Source organism: Palaemon carinicauda, chromosome 5 (genome assembly GCF_036898095.1).
Source record: "Palaemon carinicauda isolate YSFRI2023 chromosome 5, ASM3689809v2, whole genome shotgun sequence".
Lineage (NCBI taxonomy): Eukaryota > Metazoa > Arthropoda > Malacostraca > Decapoda > Palaemonidae > Palaemon > Palaemon carinicauda.
The window spans coordinates 65,566,033-65,571,738 of record NC_090729.1 but is presented as its reverse complement, the minus strand read 5'-3'; positions in this window follow the sequence as shown (position 1 = coordinate 65,571,738).

Below are 5,706 nucleotides of genomic sequence, written 5' to 3'. Positions count from 1 at the left end.
ATATTATAGAATATATATATATAATATATATATATATATATATATATATATATATATATATTTATATTTTTGGGCTGAGGCCCCTGTCGTCACTGATGGAAGTTCCTTAAGGGTAGCTTCCTAGGGTATATTTTACTACGGTGATATTCCCAAAGAATTTTTCACCTTAATGTATCCAGAATTCTAACTCTTGGAGCAAATATCCCTAAATAAACTTAACATGGGATATTGCGTAATATCAGAGGACGTAATTTTGACATGCTACATAGGTCTCATCACCCCGAATAGAATTAACCCTTCGAGGGGTCAAAGTAGCATGAAAAACGAAAAACTAGAATGAAAAGAGAGCCGTTAATAAGGTTAAACTCTTGGTGTTATTGAAATAAATTGAAAGCAATATTAGAATAAACAAGAGCTGTTGCCTACCGGAGACGTCTTGGATGCTGTCGCTCGCTATGCATAAGTCATTTAGTTAGCATGAGCGACGTTCCCGGTCCTTATGCTTTAATAAATCTAGCTATTTAGCTTTAAAAATAGGAATTCTTTATATGATGCCATTATCAATTCAGTTTCAGCGATTGAGGAAAACCGATCCACGCCTACGCTAGGCTTCGTAGCCTAGGCGTCTGACCCTAGTACTTTCATGCATGATATACAGATTTTCCGAGTGTTTTAAATTTATTGAAGCTATAGGTATTTTTATACATATAGGATATTGTTGAATATTTTTCCTACAAAGATTGTATACGAGAGAGTTTCGGTGATTTAGGTAATCGATTCTCACCGCGCCTAGGCTTGTAGCTTATGGGGCTTTAGTATACTTTCGCACACTTCCCCGCTTGTTCTTTTCTTCTTTGGAGATTAAGTTCAATCCATTTTCCCTCTGAGTTAAGCCTGAGGCTTAACAGTAGTGGTTTTATCTGAATAGTATTCAGGTATAACTATATTAGGGTGTTTCTGTACTATCTTATAACCTAAGTATCTGGTTTCATGTTTGGGCAGAACATCAAAATAATTAGTCTGGGGTCTGTATCTTCCTGCCATAGAGAATGAAATTACTTTGCTAGGTTAGGAACAGGACATAAGAGGCTTAGCCTCCCCAGACCACATCCGAAGGTTTCTGTACGAGATGATTCCTTCTTCTAGTGATCTAGCAGACTAGTCCAGTGTTGCTGTTCTCGGATTGAAGGATAAGATTCCTCATTCCTAGTGAATAACAACATCAAACTTTGTTTTGGTATTGAGGGAGGTGTCAAGTGTTTCTGACCCTCCCTCCCCTAGATAATCCCTAAGCTAGGATGAGCTTTCTTGGCTGTTGGGATAAATCTCTTACTAGAGAAAGTTTACAGGACCCTCTTTCCCCTTTCCCCCCCTATCCTTAGTAATAGCCTTGCTATTACAACTCTTGGCCATTGTTCTACATTTGTACCTAGAGTAGGTTAGGATGTGGAACTGGCTCAGTCCTCTGCCGGCCGGCAAGATCGTGCCGGCCAGCAGAGGCGTAACTTCTGTAGAGTGTTCCCCAGACCTCCCTTGGTCTTACATCCATGTCTATCAGTAGAGCCCGGCAGGCGATGGGTAGAAGGAAGCCTGAATTTCACAATCTCCCCTTCCTTATGTTCTATCTTTCTGGATGGAGGGCTGTAAGGCAGTGCCGCCTTATATCTTTACATTCATTCTGTTTTCTTATTAGTGTATGTACCCCTAGTCTGGCTGCTGGCTTGAGTGGCCGGCAGCCGGGCGGGGTGGAAGTTATCTGGCTCATTTTTACTGCCGGCCGGCATAGGTAGCCTACCATTGCCGGCCGGCAACAGAAGCACACCATAAGATCTGCCGGCTGCTACGATTAGCGGCCAGCAACCGGGGTGCTATTGTTTTTGGTTGCCGGCTAGCACTCTCTGCTGGCTGGCACATAAAATAAACCAGCAATCTGCCGCCCAGTAGTCTAAAAGTAGTATACCTTGGTACTATATTACGTGCCGGCCGGCAGGATATTATATTGTATACAGCAGCCAGTATTTCTAGAGTATAGTATATACTGCATGGAGAAAACTATAGTATGGAATATATTGTAACACTAAGTTCTTCCAATATACTAGGTGTTGCCTTGTGCAGCCTTTTGTTGAGACCGTAGAGAATGAAGAAAGTGAGTATATTAAAATTCTTTATAATGGTGTGAGCTATACCTACATTTTCCTTTGGAAAATCTGATGAAGGTTATTCTAAAATGAGATTTAACCTTAATTTCATTATCTGGAAGGTTACAGCAATTGGCTGGGCAGGAATACAAGTATGTCTTTCCTTCTTTCCTTTCTTGCTTGATTATTATAAGCTATATATATCAATATTAGTTATCCAGTTATATGCCTTCACTTGATACTCATGGAATTTCTTCTCTTTACAGGAGGACCATCTGAAGTCCGGGAGCATGTTTGGAACGTCCTTAGCAAGAACTTCTGTGGACATGAGCTGTGCAGGAGGCACGCAGCATGCGCAGTCTCCAAAGGTGATCTCTGTTATTGGGACCCTAAGGTATGTACCATTTGCACTAACCTGATTACCGAGAGGCATTTGACACCCCTAAGTCGGCGGAGTCAAGGAACTCATCTAGGGAAAAGCTTCGAGCCTGGGTGAGGGGCTTCCAGAAGAATACTTCTGGCCCCATATCTTCGAAGCGAGAAGATGAGGGGGGCTTACCTTTTTCCTAAGGCATCTGCGGATGCAGTGATTCCTCACCCTCAAGCGGAGATCCCATTAGTTCAGATTCCGGTTGATTCTGAAGTCTCGGACGCCTACAAGACATCCAACTTGACGATAGGATGTCTGAGGTGTCCAAGTACGCCTAAGAGGACCTTCTGGCAGAAGGCCAAGAAGAGGAACTGACCCAGGCTCCTGATACTGAGGAATAAGAAATCGACGAGGGTGTCGGTTACATCGGTTCAGGCCCCTGAACCTGTTCCCTCAACATCTTCTGCTATCCCAGTTGATCCTGGAAGGACTCTCTCTTCCATCGTTGAAATGATTCAACAGATACAGAAGAAGATTGATGAAAAGGAAGCTGCAATGAAGTTTGAGATGCGGAGACTTGCAGCGTCACGTGGGCCCCAGAAGAAGTTCAACGTGAAGGATCTTCCTTTGTGCTCGGATGCCAATCCTTAAGAGTATGCCTAGCACATGCCTATGACAACTGGGAAGATTGTCATATCGGAGAAGTTGGGTTCAGTTCCCTTTCAAGAAGTGGAATTCTGGCCCAACAAGGAGTCTTAACCCGGACTGCTATGTCGTCTTAGGAAGGAGCCAGCCTCAAAGGAAGAGACGGAGCCGAAGGAGGTCATAGTTTTTTATCATAGTAAGGCACAGGCCTTACTGATGAACTCGAGGAAAGAGAGGGGCTTCACAAACTCAAAGGTACCAGCTTTGAGTAAGAAGCATCCTTCCCTTTGTGGCTTCTCCTACCAGAGCCTTTCCCTTTTTGGAGAAGGGATATAAGGCTGCCTTAAAGGCGGTTGAGGCAGGGAAAACATGTCCCTCCTTGGAGGAATGTAAGCCGTTGTCCCTGACCTTACCCATGGACCAGAAAGACTGGAAGTACGTTCACCTTACCTTCTCAGTCGGGAAGTTGGAGGCAGATATTGCCGGACGTCAGTTCGGGGAGGACCTTCCAAGCTGTCAGATTTTCTCTTGCGCAGGGAGCAAGAGACAAAAAAGAGACTTGCTGCATCGATGTCCTTACAAACGACTCTGGAGACGATGGGAAGTGACCCCAAGATCCAAGATATGTTCATGGTAGAGGCCAAAAACCCATCTGGCTACAGTGAAAAAAAGGATCTCTATAGTTTTATCAAAGCTAGGAGAGCTTGTAGAGAGTTCGTATTCGCCTCGGCTGCAGTGAGGCACGAACCGAGGAAACTGATCTCCTCTTGTATATGGGGGTAAGGACCTTTTCCCTAATGAAGTGGTCAAAGAGGTAGTGGATAAGGCCGCCACGGAGAATAGGAACCTTCTCCAGAAGTGGGGCCTAACTCTTAAAAGAAAGTCTTCTGCGGTGAGGGTCCCCCAACCTAAAAGGAGGACGAAGAAGCCTAGGCTATCCTCTCGGCCAGCCAAGCCTTACAGACAGCAGCAGCAACCATCTCCGGCGACCGCAGTGCCTCAGATGGTGGCACAAACCCCAACCACGTACCAGTTGGTACCTCAAGCCGTGACAACTCAGTCACTGGCGTTCAATCCAGCATTTGAAAGGCAGACAACTACCTTTCGCCCAAGAGCTAGAAGAACAGCCAGAGGTTCATCTAGACGCCCTTCAAGAGGAAGGGGGTTCAGGAGAGGACACGGTCAAGGAGACAAGGCCTCAGGTCCACAACAGCAGAAGTGAGATGCTTCCGGTAGGAGGGAGACTTCACCTTTTTCGGGATCGTTGAACCTTCGAATCCCTGGGCCCACTGCCTAGTCAAGAATGGACTGGGTTGGAGTTGGTACAGCACTCCACCTCCATTCCCACAATTCTTGCAACACTCTACCCTCCTCGTTCTGGAAGAATATATTTGAGAACTCTTGGAGAAAATAGTAATCCGAAGGGTAAAGTCCATCTAGTTTCAAGGAAGGCTGTTTTGTGTTCCAAAGAAGGGACTCAGAAAAACTCAGAGTCATTCTGGACTTGTCGCCACTCAACAAGTTCATAGTGAATTACAAGTTCAGGATGCTGACAATTCAATACATAAGGGACATTACTGCCCCAAACGGGCATACACCATCTCTATATACTTGTTAGACGCTTATGGCACATGCCAATCAGTCGTCACCTCTCCTCCCACCTAGGGCTCAAGCTACAACGAAGACTTTATGCCTTCAGAGCCATGGCATTCGGGCTAAAACATTGCCCCAAGGATTTTTCACGAAGCTTGCGAACGCAGTTGTCCAGCAATTACGCCTAAAGGGAATCCAAGTAGTGGCGTACTTGGAGGACTGACTGGGTGTGGGCAGCATCAAGGACAGAATACATGCAAGCCTCCAAAAAGGTGATCCAGCTCATGGAACATCTAGGATTCAAGATCAACATGAAAAAGTCTCGACTTTCTCCATCTCAAAAGTTTCAGTCGTTGTGAATCCACTGGAACTTACTGTCACACCAGCTTTCCTTTCCTGTGAAGAAGAGGAAAGAAATAGCAGGGTCTGTCAAGAGACAATAGAATCCAAAAGGATATCAAGACGCGAACAGAAGAGAGCGCTGGGCTCTCTTCAGTTTGCCTCAGTAACAGACCCTGTGCTAAGCGCATAGCTACAGGATGCAACCAGAGTTTGGAGAAAGTATGCATGAAACGCGCGAAGAGATCAGATGAGACCAATACCGACTCGTCTGCGAACACTTCTCAAGTCATGGTCCAAAGCCAAGCAACTGAAGAAATCGGTACTTCTTCAGCCACTTCCCCATCAATGACTATTCATACAGACGCCTCGAAGGAAGGATAGTGAGGTCATTCTCACCGGAAGAAAGTCCAAGGAGCTTGGTCCAACCTATTCAAGAAAGTTTCATATAAACTTTCTGGAAGCCATGGCAGTACTTCTTACACTGAAGAAAGTTTCTCCTCGCCACTCGATCCACATATGATTGGTACTAGACAGCGAGGTGATAGTGAGATGCCTGAATCGACAAGGGTCGAGGTCACCTCAAATCAACCAATTGATGTTGGTCATCTTCCGGCTAGC